Source organism: Oryctolagus cuniculus, chromosome 2, assembly GCF_051225735.1.
Source record: "Oryctolagus cuniculus isolate XC-2025 breed Fujian yellow rabbit chromosome 2, ASM5122573v1, whole genome shotgun sequence".
Lineage (NCBI taxonomy): Eukaryota > Metazoa > Chordata > Mammalia > Lagomorpha > Leporidae > Oryctolagus > Oryctolagus cuniculus.
Window position 1 is genome coordinate 117,746,917 of NC_142868.1, and position 21,027 is coordinate 117,767,943.

At 52.5% G+C, this 21,027-nt stretch overlaps 1 long non-coding RNA gene across 8 annotated transcripts in view; it reads right to left on the bottom strand.

The window, feature by feature from the left end:
• The window catches only part of LOC138848557 (uncharacterized), a 170,687-nt gene that overhangs the window by 94,033 nt on the left and 55,627 nt on the right, over positions 1-21,027 (bottom strand). For 5 of the 8 annotated variants that reach the window (XR_016229204.1, XR_016229203.1, XR_016229200.1 and 2 more), the window contains exon 2: positions 19,178-19,300. The exons of 1 other annotated variant lie outside the window; for it this stretch is intronic. This is a non-coding gene — a long non-coding RNA (uncharacterized LOC138848557). Of the gene's footprint in view, positions 1-5,941; positions 7,871-19,177; positions 19,301-21,027 lie in introns of those variants that run through there. 2 more of the 8 variants (XR_016229205.1, XR_011386489.2) reach the window with 1 other exon arrangement.

Genomic DNA, 21,027 nt, shown 5'->3' on the forward strand with positions numbered 1-21,027 from the left:
GTCTCTGGACGAGACACAGCTCCCCTTTCTCCAGGGTTAGGGGCTCCCCCTGAGTACGACCTCCAGCCACACTCTCAAACACGCGGGCATCGGTCACGGCACACGCAAGTAGGACTCGGCACGTGTGGCCGCTCCCTGTATGAACCACGTGCCTGCCTGGGACGTGGCCGGACCTGTGAGTGTCATGGATAGACCCGAGATGATCCAAGGGCAAACGGCAAGGTGTGGCCGACTTCTGTGCTGAAATTAACGATGGAACACTCTGGATTCCTCAGGATAAACCTGAGCAGACCTGCTCTCTGTGTTAGCAGGCGAGCTCTGCCTGGAAAGACGCTGGTGTTTATCTGCCACATCCTTTACATTTTATTACACTCAGTCGCCTTGTATACTTAATGGGGAAATTTGCTGAAGTGGTTACTAAGCCACAGGGAAAAAAACCCGAAGGGGGTGGGGAACCGCTCTCCGACCCTGAAGTTGGCAAAGTAGCCTCATTAATCAGACCTGTGCTGGAATACAATGTTATTCATGTTTAGGGCATTAAAACGTGAGGTTAAAATTGTAGCGGGAGGTAATCTGAGTACAGGCTGCCTGTCTCTCTGCCGTAGATTTATGATGTTTGCTCAACAATGGACGGGAACTTACAGGGAAAGAATGCCCCCTTCCACCCCCATCCCACCAATCCCTTTTCAAAACACATTGTCAGCCCACAGCGATCAAGTTCCCAATTTCTGTGTGCACGCACAGAGCCTTTAAAACAGCAGCCCTCGGGTGGCTAGCGCGTACTGAACCATCGTCCCCATGCTGAGCTCAGCTGCGGGAGCAGGTGCTGCCTGCGAGGGCGCTGGCTACTGCAGCCCCCTCTGGCTGCATGGCGTTGCCCAAGATGTGCCCAAGAAGCACAGTGCACAATGCTGAATGGCCATGTCTGGCCCCTGTGCCACTCGGGGGACTCAGAGATTCCCCAGCAAAACCTCCACATTCTCTGTCGAGCTTTGCTTTCTGGGGCTACATGGTTACACTCTCTGAGCTGACTGCTGGTGACTTCAGAACACTGAGGGTTCCCATTTTCCAAGTTTCCCCAGCTTCTTTCTGTGTGTGTGTGTTTTTTGTTTGTTTGTTTGTTTTTTTAGATTTACTTATTTATTTGAAAGGCAGATTTACAGAGAGGCAGAAAGAGAAGGGTTCATTCTCCCAAATGGCTGCAATGACCAGAGCTGGGCCAGGCTGAAGCCAGGTGCCAGGAGCTTCTTCTGGGTCTCCGAGGCAGGTGCAGGGGCCCAAGCATTTGGGCCATCTTCCGCTGCTTTTCCCAGGCCATAGCAGGGAGCTGGATCGGAAGTGGAGCTGCAGGGACTGGAACCAGTGCCCAGGTGGGATGCCGGTGCTGTAGGCGGCAGCTTTACCCATTATGCCACAGTGCTGGCCCACTTCTTTCTGTTTCATGGCAGAAGAGAGCCACGCCCACTTTCGGCAGTCCAGGCAGATGTTTTTTCAAGCCTCACAGGGTGAAGGAAGGGGCATGGGCCCTTCTCTGGGTCTTGCCACTTGGATGAGAGGCCCTCTGTGAAAGCTGCACACAGGGATCGTGCACACTGCATCTAGACAGGGAGGCACCGAGGGCGGGAGCCTGCACCTGCATCCCAGCCTGGCACAGGTGTGCTGCAGGCAGGCGGCATGGCTTCCCACTCTGGCAGCGTGGTCTTCAGGGACAGGATTTGCCTTCGGCTTTGTGTATCGGTGATAAATCGGAGATAATAATACCGACCACACAGGCTTGTTTCACAAACTAAGTCGGCATTTTAAGGAGTTTGGCTAAATAGACCTATTCTGAGTATGGGCTTCGCTACTTTTTTTTTAAAAAAAGGATGAATTTATTTATTTGAGAGAGAGAGAGATTTTCTAATTGCTGGTTCACTCCTCAAATGGCCACAATAGCTGGGACTAGGCCAAGAACCCAGGAACCCAGAACTCCCAAGCAGTTGTACCATCTTCCACTGTTTTCCCAGGTGTGTTAGCAGAACACTGGATTGGAAGTAGAGCAGCCAGGACTTGAACTGGTGTGCATGTGGGATCCTGGCATTGCAAGCAGTGGCTTCACTTGCTGTGCCCCAATGCCAGTTTCTGCTTTGTCAATTTTTAATGACCTTGTTTGGGACAAGTTGCTTGCCCACTCTTTTTTTTTTTTTTTTTTTTTTTTTTTGACAAGCAGAGTGGACAGTGAGAGAGAGAGAGACAGAGAGAAAGGTCTTCCTTTACCATTGGTTCACCTTCCAATGGCTGCTGCGGCCAGCGCGCTGAGGCCGGTGCACTGTGGCCAGCGCACCACGCTGATCCGAAGCCAGGAGCCAGGTGCTTCTCCTGGTCTCCCATGCGGGTACAGGGCCCAAGGACTTGGGCCATCCTCCACTGCACTCCCTGGCCACAGCAGAGAGCTGGCCTGGAAGAGGAACAACCAGGACAGAATCTGGCGCCCCCACAGGGACTAGAACCAGGTGGAGGATTAGCCTATTGAGCCATGGCGCCAGCTACTTGCCCACTCTTAGTCTTTGTTTCTCCACCTTCAAAAAATATTATTTGTGGAGCCGGTTCTAGTCCCGGCTGCTCCTCTTCCAGTCCAGCTCTCTGCTGTGGTCCGGGAAGGCAATGGAGGATGGCCCAAGTGCTTGGGCCCCTGCGCCCTCATGGGAGACCAGGAAGAGACTCCTGGCTTCGGATTGGCGCAGCTCCGGCTGTTGTAGCCATTTGGAGGGTGAACCAATGGAAGGAAGACCTTTCTCTCTCTCTCTCTCTCTCTCTCTCTCTCTCTCTCTCACTGTCTGTAACTCTACATCTCAAATAAATAAATAAAATCTTTAAAACAAATTAAAAATAATAAAAATATTATTTATTTGATGGGGTGGTGGGAGAAACTGTTTCCACCCACTGTTTCAAGCCTCAAATGCCCACAATGGCCAAGATCAAGGTCAGGATTTGGGACCTCAGTCTACGTCTCCCATGTGGGTGGTGGGAACCCAGTGATTGAACCACCACCAAAGCCTCCCGGGATCTGCTCTAGTAGGAAGCTGGAGTTGGGAGATGGACACTGAACCCAGGAGATCTAATGTGGGACACAGGCATTCCAACTGGTGTCTTAACTGCTTGGCCGAAAGCCCACCCTCATTACTGTACCTTTAAGAGGGATGACGTCACCGCCTGCCCCACTGCACCGTCTCCGGCTGTGACAAGTGTTTTGCAGGAGGACATCTGCTCACAGATATTTCAGACAGTGTTAGCGTCCCAAGCGAACTTGCTGGAAAAGTGCATTGCTTCTTGCAGTTAGAAGGGTTCAGGGGAGACTAATTTTTTTTAAAAAGATTTATTTATTTATTTGAAAGAGTTACACACAGAGAGAAGGAGAGGCAGAGAGAGAGACAGAGACAGAGACAGAGGTCTTCCACCCGCTGGTTCACTCTCCAATTGGCTGCAAAGGTCGGAGCTGCACCGATCCGAAGCCAGGAGCCAGGAGCTTCTTCCGGGTCTCCAGGGGAGACTATTTTATACCAAAGCCACAAACACCCAAACACCGACAAAAATTAGAAAACCTTCCTATTTATACAGGCGCTAGGAGGATCTGAGTAACACTCCAACGCGATACCCTTAGAAGGAGGAGCCAAAAGTGGACACTGTGCTTCCGTAACCTTTTCTGCAAGATGATCCCTGACTTTGCAGTCTCTTTGTCACTTAAGCTGCTGTGTTACAATAGAGTCAAGGTAGGCGATTGCCTCCCTCTCCAGCCCCTTTCCTAGAAAACATGAAAGTTTCCCCTGTTGAAACAACATGCACGAAACATGAATTTAGAGTAAAGAAAGAGCCCCCAATGTGTGACAACCAGGGCAGCAAACAGGGAGCCCTCTCCCCTACAGAGCGAGGGGGAGGGGAGAACGGAGGGAGTTTCCAAGGCAACAGCTGCTGCAATGATTTGTTATTAGGGAAGCTCTATCTACCAATGGAAGAAAGTCTTTCAAGTCTTTCTCATAATGAGACATGTTCATGCACAATTTATGTATGAGGGCACCCCTTACAGTTCATGGTCAATGGAATTAAAAGATAAACTTATTTTGATGCAAGAAAGAATCCATGCATATGACAACAAGAGTTTACATAATTTTCCAGAGAACTTTTTCAAGTAGAAATACACACACATGCACACACATGGGAGCTCTGTTCTGCAAACATTATCTAGACAGTCTTGGACTGGGGCCGGCACCGTGGCTCACTTGCCTAATCCTCCCACCGGCATCCCATATAGGTGCCGGGTTCTAGTCCCGGTTGCTCCTCTTCCAGTCCAGCTCTCTGCTGTGGCCCGGGAAGGCAGTAGAGGATGGCCCAAATGCTTGGGCCCTGCACCTGCATGGGAGACCAGGAGGAAGCACCTGGCTCCTGGCTTTGGATCAGCGCAGCGCCGGCCATAGCAGCCATTTGGGGGGTGAACCAACAGAAGGAAGACCTTTCTCTCTCTCTCTCTCTCTCTCTCTCTCTCTCACTGTCTGTAACTCTACCTGTCAAATAATAAAAAAAAAAGTCTTGGACTTAAAATTTCCCATTTCATTCCCTGCCTGGAGAACGTTTGGTCTAGTTGTTACCCTCATGGCCCCAAGAAGATCTGCTAGAACCAAGAACCAGCCAACAAACAGGAGCTGGGACGACAATCAGCATCACAATAAAATGAGATTTTCAAGATTACAAATGCACCTTAAAATAGCACCCAGTTGGGGCCGGCGCCATGGCCCAGTGGGTTAACCCTCCGCCTGAGGTGCCAGCGTCACATATGGGTGCTGGCTTGAGCAAGTCACAGCTGCTCCATTTCCAATCCAGCTCTCTGTTTGTGGTCTGGGAAAGCAATGGAAGATGGGCCAAGTGCTTGGGCAGTTGCACCTATGTGGGAGACCTAGAGGAAGCTCCTGGCTCCTGGCTTTGGATCAGCACAGCTCTGGCCATTGAAGCCATCTGGGGAGTGAACCAGTGGCTGGGAGACCTCCCTCTCTCTTTCCTCCACTTCTCTCTCTCTAACTCTGCCTCTCAGATAGATAAATAAATCTTTAAAAAAATAGCACACAGTTTTTCAATTTGAATAGTTTGAAATCCATCAAGGAATAAGACAGTATTAACCACAGGAAACTAAATTATTTATTTACTAAATATTTATTTATTTATTTGAAAGGTAGAGTTACAGAGAGGCAGAGAGAGCAAGAGAGAGAGAGAGAGGTCTTCCATCCACTGGTTTACTCCCCAGATGGCCACAATGGCCAGAGCTGTGCCGATCCGAAGCCAGGAGCCAGGAGCCAGGTGCTTCCTCCTGGTCTCCCATACAGGTGCAGGGGCCCAAGGACTTGGACCATCCTCCACTGGTTTCCCAGGCCATAGCAGAGAGCTAGATCAGAAGTACTTGAACCAGTGCTCATATGGAATGCCAGCACTGAAGGTGGCAACTCTACCCGCTACGCCACAGCACCAGCCCCTCAACAATACTTTATTAACACAGCCCTAGAAACAAATCATCAAGTGTATCAATCTCAACACATTTGGTATTGACTTCCAACCTCTGCCAAGTGGCAAGGGCACAGGCAGGAAAGTGCATGAACTTTGCATTCATGGTGATGTTCACCTGAGGTCTTGTTTACCCACAGGACCATCAGAAGGTGTGGAGTAGTTTTCTGGTGACACCAGCCGAGACCTTCCAGATAAGACTTCCAAGTGAGTTGCAGAGGACCAGAGGCCTTGCACTTGTTTTTTTGCAGCATGGACTCGTGTGTGTGTGTGTGTGTGTGTGTGTGTGTGTGTAAAACATTCAAACAAGCAATGAACCCAGAAAACAGAAAGGAGGGTGCTAATAAATTACAAAGATAAGATAGGATTGGGAGTACAGGTCAATCAGATAAAGATACCACACACACAGCTTGGATTTCAGCCAAATTCTTTAGTTTATTCTGCAAGGACAAGGAGACAAGCAGGATGGGGACACAGAGTATTAGGAACTAACTTCCCACAAACTGCCTCTCTTTTTAAAAACTTTAGTCATTTATTTGAAAGAGTGGGGGAGAGAGAGAGATCTTCCATCCGCTGGTTCAGCTAAGAGCCAGGAACTCCATCCGGGTCTCCCACATGGATGGCTAGAACCCAGGCACTTGAGCCATGACCTGTTGCTTTCTCAGGCATATTAGTAGAGAGCTGGATCAGAAGCAGAGCGGGTGGGACATGAACTGGCTCTCCTATGGATGCCAGCATTGCAGGCTGTGGCTTGACCCGTTATACCATAAGAGCAGCCCCAAGTTTGCCTCTCTTAACATACTTTGTAGGTTATTGCAATTCCATCATTAAAAAAAGTGCAGGGGCTGGCCTTGTGGTGCAGCAGGTTAAGCTACTGATGCAACACTGGCATCCTATACAAGCACCGGTTCAAGTCCTGGCTGCTCCACTTCCCATCCAACTCCCTGCTGACGTGGCTGGGAAAGCAGTGGAAGATGGCCCAAATGTTTGGGTCCCTGCATCCAGTTGGGAAACCCGGATGGAGTTCCAGGCTCCTGCCTTCAGCCTGACCTAGCCCTGGCCATTGTGGGCATTTGGGGAGTGAACCAGTGGATGGAAGATTCTCCTCCTTGCCCCCGTCTTTTCTTCTCTCTCCCACTCTGTAACTTTGCTTTTCAAATAAGTAAATCTTAAAAAAAATCTGTTTCATCTTTCTTGCTTCCTTCTGCTTCTTCCAAGATGACAGGAAAAACTTTCTTAGAGATCCCATCAACACTGCCATTTGCTTTAGAATATTTGCAATATTTGTTCTCTACGTCCTCAGTTTACTTTCCAGTGGGAGCATTATTGGAAAGGTTGGCTCGACAACATCCAACTGAACAGACGCCAGTGCTGTTGGTATAAATGTGAGCAGGGAGACAGTGGACCTGAGGTCAAGGTTGCCATCAGCTCTCATTAGCCCCCAAGGGCTCACCATCGCCTGCTACTGTGCTGAAGATACCCCATCACCACTTGGTTCACTCGAGACGGAGAGACTGTCTTCATTCCTCCAACGAGTTCAAAGCACTTTGCACATCTCCTGTGTGTGTGTGTGTGTGTGTGTGTAAGGCAGAGTGGCAAAGGGAGAAGAAGACACACACACACACACACACACACACACAGAGAGAGAGAGAGAGAGAGAGAGAGAGCGCCCCAGCTTCCATCCACTGGTTCAAAACCAGGGCTGGGTCAGGCCAAAACCAGGAGCCAGGAACTCCACCCTCCTCTCCCACATGGGTGCAGGGGCCCAAGCACTTGGGCCATCCTCCGCTGCTTTCCCAGGCCGGGTAGGAAGCGGAGCATCCAGGACTTAAATGGGCATTCCTGGGAGATGCCAGCTTCGCCAGCGGCAGCCCCAGATCTCACGAGATTTGGCAGCTATGCAGCAACACATTCAGTGACCAGCTAAGGAGATCCCAGGCAGGGGCGGACCGATGCTCTCGGTGAAGAGCTGCTGCTAGAATCCGGGACTTCGCAGCTCTTGGTCATCACAAAATCGTCCTGCACCATGGACTGAGTGGACAGCGTTTGCAAACAAGGACGGCACTGTCTGGAGGAAAAGAGGCAAAGGTGTCTGGCAACATCTCAGAGCCGAAATGGATCAACGCAGAGCACCAGGAGCGTGGCTGGAGGCACCAGGGCAGCAGAGTGACAAGCACTGGCGTCTGCCTTGGGGCTTGTCTTGTCTCAGCACCTTCTTCCTCTGGGTGACTTCTCCCCCCTTTCGTCTGTCCGAGTCGGCTTTCTTTAATCGCTCCATTTCTACCTGGTTGGCTTTTCCTCCCATCCAGCAGAGTAGCGCTGAGTTATGCTGGCCAAGGGCTTCCTGGACAGAATTCAGAAGCAGACGAGTAAGGTTTCCAGTCACGCACAAGACTGACGATCACCTCATGGCAATCCTCCTCTTTTCCCTATTTCCTCAAAAGCCCGTCCTCCGAAAAACAATTCATTAACTCTACATAGCTTTTCCACCGGCAAGGTTGAAAGTTCAGGAAAAGAAAGACATCAAAATATTTACATTACAGCAGATCGCTGTGCCTATAGCACATCTGGTTCTGCTGGCCCTGTCTGTCACAGGTGGAGGAGGCGGGGCCTGGCCCTGTCTGTCACAGGTGGAGGAGGAGGGGCCTGGCCCTGTCTGTCACAGGTGGAGGAGGCGGGGCCTGGCCCTGTCTGTCACAGGTAGAGGAGGAGGGGCCTGGCCCTGTCTGTCACAGGTGGAGGAGGAGGGGCCTGGCCCTGTCTGTCACAGGTGGAGGAGGAGGGGCCTGGCCCTGTCTGTCACAGGTGGAGGAGGCGGGGCCTGGCCCTGTCTGTCACAGGTAGAGGAGGAGGGGCCTGGCCCTGTCTGTCACAGGTGGAGGAGGAGGGGCCTGGCCCTGTCTGTCACAGGTGGAGGAGGAGGGGCCTGGCCCCTTGGCCCGACTTGTGCTCCTGTTCTCTCATTCTCTGCTGCTATTTCTGTCTTCTTTCCTTTCTTTCTTCTTTTTTTTCCCTGAGACTGCTGCCCTCCCTTCCTCTTTGATCTTTAAAAAAATATTTTTAAAAATATATTTGAGAGACAGAACTCTCATCTGCTGCTTCACTCCCCAAATTCCTGCAACAGCAGGGCTGGGCCAAGACCAAAACCAGGAGCTGGGAACTTGAACGAGGTCTGCAGGTGGGTGGCAGGAAGCCAGTTATCCTCATCGCCTCCCAGGGTCTGCATCCCAGAAGCTGGAGTCAGGAGCCGGAGCTGCAGGTTCAGTCCCAGCACTTGGAAATGGGATGTGGTGTCTTAACTTGGTGCCTTAAATAGTAGGCCAGACATCCACCCCACCTGTTTTTTGCTATCTTCTATTTCACAGCTGTGGGCATTAGGATCCCATCAGAGTGGTTTAACTGATGGCATGTTTCTATTACTTTTGATATATTTTTTAAAAACTCCATTTTTATGAATTAAAATAATACTGATGATAGTCACTATTTATTGACTGTGTACTTTGTGCCAGGCATTTTAAAAATATTTATCTATTTATTTTTAAAGAATTTTTAATTTATTTATTTGAGAGATAGAGTTACAGACAGTGAGAGAGAGAGACAGAGATAAAGGTGTTCCATCCCCAATGGCCACAACAGCCAGAGCTGTGCCCATCCGAAGCCAGGAGCCAGGTGCTTCTTCCTGGTATCCCATGCAGGTGCAGGTGTCCAGGAACTTGTGGCCATCTTCTACTGCTTTCCCAGGCCACAGCAGAGAGCTGGACTGGAAGAAGAGCAACCGGGACTAGAACCTGGCGCCCATATGGGATGCCGGTGTTGCAGGTGAAGGATTAACCTACTGTGCCATGGCGCCGGCCCCTAAAATATTTATTTATTTACTTCAAAGATAGAATGACAGGAGAGAGAGAGAGAGAGAGAGAGAGAGAGAGAGAGAGAGAGAGAGTCTTCAATCCCCTGGGTCACACTGCACATGGCTGCAGGCTAGGGCTGGGTCAGGTTGAAGCCAGGAGCCTGTAACTCCATCTGGGTCTCACCCATAGGCTGCAGGGTCCCAGTCACCTGGGCCACCCTCTACTGCCTTCTTAGAAACATTAGCAGGAGCTGGATTCAAAGCAGAGCAACTGGGATTCAAGCCATTGCTCTGCCGGGCGATGCCGGCATTGCAGGGGGCAGCCTGGCTCACTGAGCCACAGCACCAGCCCCTGCACCAGGTATTACGTGCAGTGCCTTCATCACTTATTGCAAATAGTAGGCATTATTGTTCTTAGTCTGTGGATTTGGACACCAAGGCTCAGAAATATCAAACAGCTGGGCTGGTGGGGGCCATGCCTGTCCCCATTTCCTCAACCCCAAAGAGCAGCGCCAGCTCTGACAATGTCTTCAAAATGCTTTCCTGAGTGAGTCATTCTTGCCATGGGGAGAGGCAAGAATCTTGTGGATCCTTCATGCTCTTGTAGAGGGGACAGCAGGCGAGGGCCAGGGTCGCCGTGGTAGGGACACAAGGCAGGAGGCCCCTGCTCCAGGGCCCAGGTGGGGACCCTACGCAGCTCAAGCTTAGCCTCCTCTGCCGTGTCCGCAGGAGGAAGCACCCTGGGCTCGCCCGCAGCCCAGAAGGCTGGAGGAGGCAGCTCCTGTCTCTTCCATCACAAGCGTGAAAGGGAGAACTTGGAGCCAGAAGAATCGACACGTGGCCCTGAGTCACGGAGCAGGCAGGAGGAGGAGGAGAGACTTCGACTTGGTGATTTTGCCCCAGGCACAACCTTCCTGAGAACCAACGGTTCTTCCAGGGACCAGCTGAGCAGGACAGCACAGCCAGGGCCTGCCTCGACAGCTCCCACACCGGCAGCTGCCCCATGAAGCTGTGTCACTGTGCTGGGTGCCCCAGGGCTGTGGCAGCAACCGTGTGGCTCATGGGAAGGCAGTGGGGAGGCCCTACGTGCAGAGGCTTCCCTTACAAGAGGTGCCACGTGGAACCCTGCAGTGAGTCTGTGAGCAGCCCCAGAGGGCACGCACCAGCACAGATGCACACAGCTGCCACCCCCTCCACAGCTGCCACAGACACCTGCCAGCCACTCACCCACCACGCAGGCACGTGGTACACGGTCCCACACAGCCATACCCAGCCACACACAGTCACACATCATACATGTGTCACACCACTTCCGTCCCCCACACATACACACATGCACCCCAGGCACACACACATCAGACATTCACTCCGTCTTCTCGTACGCATGACACACCCGTATCACACGTGCACGGCACAAGACTCACATGACCATGCCCCCATACACACACTCAGACGCTTAGCTGCACACACTCACTCTCACCCCGCCACTGCTGACTCTGTGTTACGGCAGCCTGCCAGCCGCACAGGCGAACGGCCACACACGTCTGCTTCTTACACAGATGACTGGGCTGTTAAGGTGTAAAGCAACTTCTTGGGGAAATGAAAAAGTAGACAGAAGGGAACCTCAAGACAGGGTGTTCTAACCAGGTAGGTGTTGTCCAAACCGGAACATGACTGAGAGTGGAAGGCAGTGCTGAGAACAAGTGAGCAGCATCAAATTGATTCCTAACAGGCATAGACAGGACAGTCCCGAGCACCCTGCGGGACGCAGTCATCTCGTCTAAAAGGACCAGGGGCGCTAGTTACAGACTTCTGCTCTGCTGCCTCACAAGGAGTAGGAACTGGTGAGTCGGGGCAGCAGGTGCAACAGTCATCGCTTTGAGGGTCTCTTTCTTGCCTCACATGGCGACTACACACCCTTCCGAGGCAGGTGGAGCTCTTCCCACGGCTTCTCAGCCCATCCCCTCCTCCACGGTATTGATAGAGGCCCACCCAGGGCCCCCAGGGTCTTCCACTCCTCTGACTCCTGGAGCCTCAGAAGAATGAGGGTCAAGGTCTCGTGGCTGGCTTTTCTGCAGCACCTGTGCGAGGCAGGGCTCAAGCACAGAGCTGGTGGTCCCAAGGGATGTCATGGGGGTCCAGATACTACTGCCAGGGGGACCAGGGTGCAGCCTCTGCCTTTTTGACCCAGTGACCCCCTCACTTGGTAGCAGGAAGTTTTCAGAGAAAACTGCCTGCCTGCAACCTTGCCCGTGTGGATCCTCGCACAGCCCTGGTGGGAGGCAGAGCGGCTGGGGTGCAGGAGCTGCCGGGGCAGGCAGGGAAGCCAAGGACTCAGCACCAGGCACTGACTTCCGGACCTCCTGTCTTCAACCATGTCCTGCTGTCTCCCTTCCCAACTGTTGCTCAGCTCTCTCTGTTCTCTTTAAGGAAACATTACATTTGCAAACGTAAATGTGTTTAAGAACTACCAAGAGGCAGCATAAAAGAGAGAAGGGGTGGGGTCAGACTGCTCAGGATTGAACAGAGTTAGCAGATGCATCACCACAGGACCACATGTTTTGTTAAAGATTATTTTTATTTGAAAGAGTGTCAGGGTTGGAGGCGGGAGACACATATCTACATCCACTGGTTCACTCCCTAAATGGCCACAATAGCCAGGTCTGGTGCAGACTGAAGCCAGGAGCCAGGAAGTCCTTCCAGGTCTCCCGCATGGGTAGCAGGGGCCCAAGCACTTGGGTCCTCCCCTGCTGCTTTCCCAGGCACATTAGCGCAATGCTTGACTCAGAAGCAGAGCAGCCAGGACTCAAAGGAGCGCTCCCAGTATGGAATGCTGGTGCTGCAAGCAATGCTGGCCCTATCAGCAGGTTTTTGATATGGAGAAGATTGATTACTCCAGCTCAAACTCTGGTTTCTTTCTTTTTTAAAAAGATTATTGATTTGAAAGGCAGAGTTACAGAGAGGCAGAGGCAGAGAGATAGAGAGAGATCTTCCATCCACTTGTTCACTCCCCAAAAGGCCAAAATGGCCAAAGCTGGACTGATCCAAAGGCAGGAGCCAGGAGATTCTTCTGGGTCTTCCACACGGGTGCAGGGGCCCAAGTACCTGGGTCATCTTAGACTGCTTTCCCAGGCCATAGCAGAGAACTGGATCAGAAGTGGAGCAGCCGGGTCTTGAACCAGCGCCCATATGGGATGCCGGCGCTGCAGGTGGCAGCTCTACCTGCTACACTACAGCCCCATCCCCTATTTTCTTAACCAAACCCAAGAGAACAATCTCACCTCTGGGGCCTGTTACAAGGACTAGAAATCCCATTGTAAATCTCATAACTGCATTCAGGGCCCACCAGGGCTTCAGATGACAGCTGGCATTATTATACAGGTGCACATTTATGTATCCACTCACTTAGGCAGTCAGCACTGAAAACACAAAGCCTCCAGACCTGGGCAGAGCAAGGCGAGTCCACCGGGACTGAAGGGAACAGTGCCAGAATCGTATCCACCTCCGCCACGGGAATTCAAGAGAACTTCTGAGGTCCTGCTAAGCCACATGAGAAAAAAAGCTGCTCTGTGCATTCAAACACACAAGCATAATTGCGTGGGCAGGCAGACCTGCGAAATGAAATCCAAGTCTAGAACTTGGGGACCACAGTCCTCCCGAGGCACCTGCTCGCCAAGGCCAGCCGTTCTCTGCCGTGGACTCTCTTCTACAGCGCACAAGCAAACGAGACTCAGAAAGTGCTTTAGTGTTAGTACGACAGGCATTGAAATCTGGAAACTTCAAGCAGAGCCATTGGCCAGAAAGCCTCAGCCAAGAGCAGCATGATGCAGCTTGCCTAGTGAAACCCTCACTGCTTTTGAAAACTGAGTCAGAAAACCCGACACGGGGATTCGCGTCAACGAAGCCCGGCGCACACGGTGTTTCAGAGCCAGATGGGCACACGGTGGAGCAGGGGAGGAGAGAGGAGTGCTCCTACTGAATTTCCGTCTCCACTGGATTAATTTTCTCCATCTGGCATCTCTGATAGACCAAGGACACGTGAGCAGGAGCCACAGGGAGTTCATGCAGGTGACCCCTGCACCCTGGGCATTTGCACAGGCGCTCTCAGCTCAAGTTATGTTTTTTGCTGTGTTTGTTGAGATCTTTGCAGATCTATCTTCAGACCAACTTAGTGAGAGTGGTTTGAAAGGGAGAGGGTCTGGAAGGCTGGGAGCCAGTGACATCCCCTGCATGTCCTAAAGAGGAATGGGTTCTAGAAACTACAGCGGGGCAGATTCTGGCCAGCTTCCAGGAACACCCAGAGGAGGCGTGAAAGCAGGCTCACAAGCGTTTGGGAAGAAAGTGGTGGTCTCTACAGGCAGCACCAGTTCTCTAGAGAAAGTCATTCCATGCTAACCTCATTTCCTGTTTTGACGAGCCTCACCAGCACAGCCGATTAGGGGAATGCCCCAGAAAGTGCATCTTGCTTTCAGCAAAGCACTTGCAAACCTCTCATCAGATCCTATGTATGTAAGAGACAAACAGGGGCCAGGTGATGGCATGACCAGGAGGGCTCGTGATTGATAGCACAACCAGCCCCGGAGGTCAGCTCGGCAGTGCTGCCCACCCCCACGCCCACTGCTGCCGCTGGCGACGGGCCTCCCAGGAGAACTCGGCCCCAGTGCTCCCGCCCACTGGCAAGGCTGCTGCAGAATGCCTCTCCGCACGTCTACACACGAGAAAGCTGATCTTCAAGGGACAGTGTCCACCTGTGGCTGGTTCCGCACCAGGATGTCCTTCGGAAGCCAGCAGGGATGTCTCCCGTGGAGAGCCACAGGCCTCTGTCCTGCGTTCTGTCCCCTCAGAGATACCCTGCGGGAGTGGGTGTGGACACTGGTGGCTGAGATGCCCCCGGCCTGTATTAGATGGCCTGGGTTTCCCTCCAGCTCCTGACTCCATGCCCCTCCCTCGGCAGAGCCTAAGAGGCAGCAGCAACGTCTCAAGCAGTTGGGATCCTGTGGGTCACGTGGGAGACCTGGATGGAGTTCTCAACACCTGGCCCAGCCCTGGGGATTGCGAAGATTTAGGGAATAAACAAGCAGGTGAGGGCTGTTTCTCTTTGCCTTTCTGTATCTCAAAAAAAAAAAAAAAAAAACCAAACACAATGAACTTGCAAGACGATAATCAAGCAACCAACAAAGCTCTGAAGAAGAAATAGGGTTAGAAAGCGGGGATGAAGCAGGATAGAACACATGTGAAGTCCTTCTGTAAAAAACACCGCTCACTCAGGGTGGCACTTGGCCTAGCCATTAAAATGCTGGCTGGGCTGCCTACATCCTGTTTTGGAGGGCCTGGCTCCGCTCCTGATTCTAGCTTCCTGCTAATGCGCACCCTGGAAGATAGCAGGTGATAGAGGTCAAGTGATTGGGTCTCTGCACACACATTAGGGACCCCGACTGGGCCCCACGCTTGCAGCTTCAGCCTTGTCCAGGTCTGGCTGTTATAGATATTTGGGGCATGTACCAGTGGATGGAAGATCAATTGACCTCTCATCTATCTATTTATCGATCATCCCTCTCTATCTCTTTAACTTTCCGGTACATAAATAAGTAAACGTTTTTAAGTAAAAAAAGGACAAACACATCCCACTCTAGGAGTACACAAGCTGTGTCCATTTGATGTGAGCTGCACCACCAGTTATGCCAGGGAAGCAAAAACAAGACCTTTGATTTTAAGCTCTTGCTGTACTATTGAGCTTTTTCCTTGGGTGCTAGATAGGCGCTAAAGATCCCTCCCTTGGGGCCTTGTTGTGAGGACAAAATAAGTCAGAGATGATAACGTGCCCTGAAAAAGGGAAAGCTCTGAAATTCAAAATAGTCTTCATATTTGTCGGAAGGTGCTTTCCCTCCGACAAAAAAAGAAAACCTGACAGCCTCTGAGTGATAAGCAGAAAATGATTCAGCTTTGGCTTCTGTTTCTCCATCTCTCGCCCCAAGCCCGGGGGAGGCTGCTGAGCCTCGTCTCTGAGCCCCCAGGGCTGGCGCTCCTGGGGTCCTGCTTTTCCCAGAGTTCTTTCCCACCCTCCTAAGCTGTTGGATGACAGCAAGTCAGTGGCAATTCAGAAGGATCACGAACACCCGAGGAGACCACCAGGTGGACACTGGAGGACGGAGGTGCAGGTCTCCGACTTCTGCAGACACTGATGACCCTTTCCTATCACCCAGGGCAATGCTTGGAAAGCCCGTCACGCTAGCTCAGAACACAGGTGACAAGGACCTCACAGGCCAGGACAGGGGGCGGGCCTTCGTCAGGGGCACAGACAGAATCACCGCAGACTGCCCTTGGATTCCACAGATTCCCTTGGTGGCTGAGCACTGAGGATCCCCCAGACCATGTGTTCAGGAGAACTCCCTGTGATAATCCATTTGCTCGGCACTCTCCGATAGGGATCCACCGTCACGTGTGGATATCTACATTCACATTAAATAAAATGCGCACATTAAATCCATGCCTCAGCTGCAGAGGCCACATTTCAAGTGTTCAATAGATGTGAATGGCTAATGGCTACCATATTCCACAGTGCAGCCTTAAACCAATGTTTCTCTACCTTGTCTGCATTGGAACTACCTGGGGAGTTTTTAAAAATACTCGTGTCTGGCTGGCGCCGTGGCTCAATAGGCTAATCCCCCGCCTGAAGCGCCGGCACACGGGGTTCTAGTCCCGGTCGGGGCGCCGGATTCTGTCCCGGTTGCCCCTCTTCCAGGCCAGATCTCTGCTGTGGCCCGGGAAGGCAGTGAAGGATGGCCCAAGTGCTTGGGCCCTGCACCCTATGGGAGACCAGGATAAGTACCTGGCTCCTGCCTTCGGATAGGCATGGTGCGCCAGCTGCAGCGCGCCAGCCGCGGCGGCCATTGTAGGGTGAACCAACGGCAAAGCAAGACCTTTCTCTCTGTCTCTCTCTCTCACTGTCCACTCTGCCTGTCAAAAAAAAAAAAAAAAAATACTCGTGTCTGCCCCACTCCCACCCCTACACACTCCAATTCTGATGTGATTAACCCAGGTAGGCCCTGGGTGCCTGGATTTTTTAATTCCTGAGTAATTCAAGAAACTATTGTCCTAACTGTTGGTGAGTGTGTGGTTGGTGCCCCTTGGCTCTTTCTTTCATCATCTTGGTGGTTGTCCTAAAAACACCATGTGGGCTCTTTCTGGTTGGCCCTGAATCTGAGATGTCCATCTGTTTGAGGCCTCAAGTAATCCGAGCAGGTAGGATGGGGACATGGGCAGAAGACACAGTTTCATTCGCTCCAGAACCCAAGGGAGCAGTGACTAGTTTAGGGGAGATTGCTCCCTAGTGGGAGTCCCTTGTGCCAGGGCGGGGGTGGCTGCTTAGCCCTGTGTGAGCCACCCCCGGGGCACATCCGCACCCCATGATTGGGCCGGAGCTCCTTGGTACTCTCCAGGGCTTTGTCCTTGACACACACACACACACACCCACACACACACACACCGGCCCTCCTGCACCGCCTCCCTCTCAGGTAGAACCCGGCTAGGGCCAGCAGAGACAGGAAAAGAAAGCGGCTCAGGGCATCAGGGTGGGGTGGGCTCTTTGCACTCAGCCCACTGGGTCTTGTCAGAGCTGTGCTGGAGAAAGCAGCAGCCAGATATGCCCCGCTGAGCACACATCTAGGGATGGAGCAAAGGGACTTTAACTTGAGGCCGGCTACCAGCAAGATAAGCTGGGGTTCTGATAAGACGCTGCATCTGCAGAGGGCACAGTTCACCAGCAGCCTTTTCTGCAGGGCTGTGTCTCAGAGGACAGCCTGCGTCCTCCCTGGCTGCTCCACCTCCCGGCCACAGAGCCGGAGTCACAGCCTCGTCATCCACCAGCGGTGCTCAGCTCCCAGGCGGCCGAGGAGCAGCGGGATGACGGAGCGCTCCACACAGCTGTTGAACCCACAGTCAGATGCTGTAGGCAGACTGGGAATAAGATAGACCACATCTAGGTGCCGGCATTGTGGCATGATGGGTAAAGCCGCTGCCTGTGACGCTGGCATCCCATATGGGTGCCAGTTCGAGTCCTGGCTGCTCCTCTTCCAGTCCAGCTCCCTGATATGCCCTGGGAAAGCAGCAGAAAATGGCCCAAGTCCTTGGGCCCCTGCACCCACGTGGAAGACCCAGAAGAAGCTCCTGGCTCCTGGCTTCGGATTGGCGCAGCTCTGGCTGTTGCAGCCAATTGGAGAGTGAACCAGTGGATGGAAGACCTCTCTCTCTCTCTCTCTCTCTCTCTCTCTCATTGCCTCTGCCTCTCTGTAACTCTGCCTTTCAAATAAATAAATAAATATTTTTAAAAAAATGTTCAGAAGCCAATTCCAAGGTTGCAGATTTGAAGGGTGGATTTAGGAAATTTAAAAGAAATGAGATGGTTCTGTTCATCCATGGTGAGCAATACAGCATTCTCTGATTCTCATTCCCCCTTCCTCCGTCTCTCTCTCTCTCTCTCTCTCTCTCTCAGGCAGAGAAAAAGAGAGAGAACTCTCCCATTCATGGCTTCATTCCTCAAACGCTGACAACAACAAAGCCCGCACCAGCTCAAAGTCAGGAAACTGGAACTCGATCCAGGTCTCCCAGATGGGCGGCAGCAGCCCACTTACTTGAGCCACCCGCTGCTTCCTCCGAGGGCGAGCATTCGCAGGAAGTGGGAATGAGAAGCAGAGCTGGGCTGCAAACCCAGGCACTGTGATACGGGATGTGAGCGTCTCATCCTAGCAGCATCCTAGTCACTGCACCAAACACCTGCTTCCCCAGCGCTTCTGGAGCAAAGCCCACTCACACGGGGGCACGAGGTGCTGGGGAGGCATGGGCGGGGTCACCTCTGCTTCGTCTCTAGCACCCGGCATGCAGCAGGCTCCTTCGTGGAATGAATAAGTCAGAGGGTGACGGGTGGGTGCAGGGAGGGAGGTAGCAGGGAAGGCAGAGGTCTTCCATTTAAAGCTCAAGTTTGCGGGCGATCTTGGGGTCACAGTCTGTGGACTATGATCTGGGTGGGCGTGACTCCCAGTGCTGTTCTTGAACATCAGTTTGCCAGCCCAGACTCCCGAGAGGAGATCTAGGGAGGTCTAGGAAGAAACCAGGCAAGCAGGGCTGAGCAATGAGATTTAAGTTCAACCCACTTTCAAACACCACGCTGATTTGTGTGACTGTAATAGGGTTCACTTGCGGCCTTATAGAAATGAATCTCAAACGCTATCTGGAATCTTTCAATTAGTGTTTTAGATAGCTAATACACAAATGACTCTGTTCAGCTTAGTTTTGCTTTTGATAGAAAAGGAATCAAGACACACAGAGCCTGGCCAAATAAACAGAAAACCGAGCAGAACAGCCTGTGAGGGGCTGGCGCTGGGGCGTAGCAGGTAAGGCTGCCGTTTGCAGTGCCAACATTCCACATGGGCGCCGGTTCGAGTCCTGCCTGCTCCAATTCTGATCCAGCTCTCTGCTATGGCCTGGAAAAGCAGTGGAAGATGGCCCAAGTCCCTGGGCCCCTGCATCCATGTGGGAGATTCAGAGGAAGCTCCTGGCTCCTGGCTTTGGATCGGTGCAGCTCCGACCATTGCAGCCCTCTGGGGAGTGAATCATTGGATGGAAGACCTCTCTCTCTCTCTCTACCTCTGCCTCTCTGTAACTCTGCCTTTCAAATAAATAAATAAATCTTTAAAAAAAATAGAACAGCCCATGAGCAAAGCATTGCAGACACATTCTCAACGAATGCAGAGGCCCTGGAGTCCAAGGTAGTTAGAATCCCGCCCAGGAAAACCCTCAGCTACATACACTCTGGCCGTCATGAGCAGGCAGCAGGTGGAGGTACTGGAGGGGGCTGAGTCCTGATTTTCCTGTGTCTGTCATTTTCGATCAAGTGTGTCATAGGGCTTCCTGTTTCATCTCCCAGTTATTCTGAAACAAAAACATGCATGAAAAACACAGGTCACTGCCAACCGCACTGAGCGACTGTCACTGCAGTACGTGGAAACCGAAAAGGGAAAGACAGATCGTAAATGCCACTGCAAGCCGGGGGATCAAATCAATCAGCATCTGTTCAAGCAGGGATCACCCATGGAGCCTGCAGGCGGTGACAGTGGTGCAGGGATCCATTTAAAAATTATTCAGAAGAGACAGAAAAGGCCAATGTCCTCGCTGCTTCACTTGGGGCCATCCTACACGCATATTGAAAAGTTGAAGTCTGCTCTGCCTTCTTGGTTCCTCTGTGGAGCTTCTGTTGGCATTAGGGTCACACAAGCACTTCCTGGAGGACCAAAGTGATGCCCTCACCTCCTCTCTCTAAGGGCCAAGGTCGTCTGATGAGAGGTGACCATGCAATTGCAGCCTCAGGAGGTCCCTAGCCTCCTGCCTCCCAGCTCAGGAGACAAGAGCCCCCCAGGAGAGGAGCCTCTCTCGGCTACATCAAGCAATGAGGAGAAGAGCTTGTCGGAGCAGCCTCGGTGAGGCCGAGGGAAAGGGGAGAAGCGTGTCTCCGGTCAAGCCCAGGGCTGACCCCAGCCTCAAGTTGACTGTGATTCTGATAACTGCTTTGCTGGCGAGCCCGCTGTGTTCTGCCTTCCAAGCAGCACCCTGCTTACAGAAGGTAGTTCTCAGCTCTCCAAACAAATGAACGCATCCTCCCAAAGACAGACAGAGCTGGGGAGCCTCAGGAACACAGAGGGCGGCAGCTCCCCGGGTCCATCCTGGGGAGCCCCACAAAGCCAGCAGGTGTCCAGGAGAGAGGGCTGGAAACAAGGCTCCCAGGGGAGGGAAGCCAAATCGGCCATATTCTCTGACCAGGATCTGCTGAGGGCTGAGAAAGGTTGGGCTCCACCTGGTTCCACTCTGAGCTTCCTTGGTATGTTCCTGTCCCTTCCGAGGCAACCCTGGGTGCCCCGTGAAAACCAGCAGAGCCTGCCCCTCCCCGTTGCCTTTTGTTCGTGTGAAACGAGCGGGGGGCAGGATGTGTGATTTTGGAAAAGTTCCATCCTTTCCCTCCAGACTGCTCTCAGCGCACAGCAGCATCCAAAGGTGAGAAGCGAGGGGGCAGAGAGGGCTGCTTGACTTCGCGTGTGTTGGGTGCTTCCCCAACCTATCTAGGGCAGAACCCCTCGTGCTCCCTGGGCTGGGCCAGCTGGGTTCCACTGAGTGGCGTTAGGAAAGCCTGCTGAGGGCAGCCCGCCCAGTCCATGGAGAGCAGAGCTCCTCGTGGGCTCACAGCCCTCGAGGTCCTGGCTGTGGCGACTGCCACATTCTCTTTATTGAAACCCCGCCCAGTATCTTTCCCCTACGTCTTGAACACATGCATTAGTGGAGGGGACAAACTCCTGCAGCCTTTATTATTATTTTTTTTTTCCTAAAGGTATCATGTGCTAGGGGCAATGAGAAGCCAAGTTCCCTGGGAGCCTACAAACCCAGCTCTGTGACATCCCCGGAGTCCGGGAGAAACATTGCTCGGATGGATCTGCTGGGAAAACCAGCTTCCTGCGTGGTGTCCTGTGAGCTAGCATTTTCTAACATGGCTTCCCCTCCGGCACCTGGGCCCAGGATTTCATACGCAGTGCCTTCCTGGGTGGGCCAAGAGAAACAGGAACTAAGTCACACACCAGTGGCCAACATGGGTACAAGGGAAGCCGGGTTCC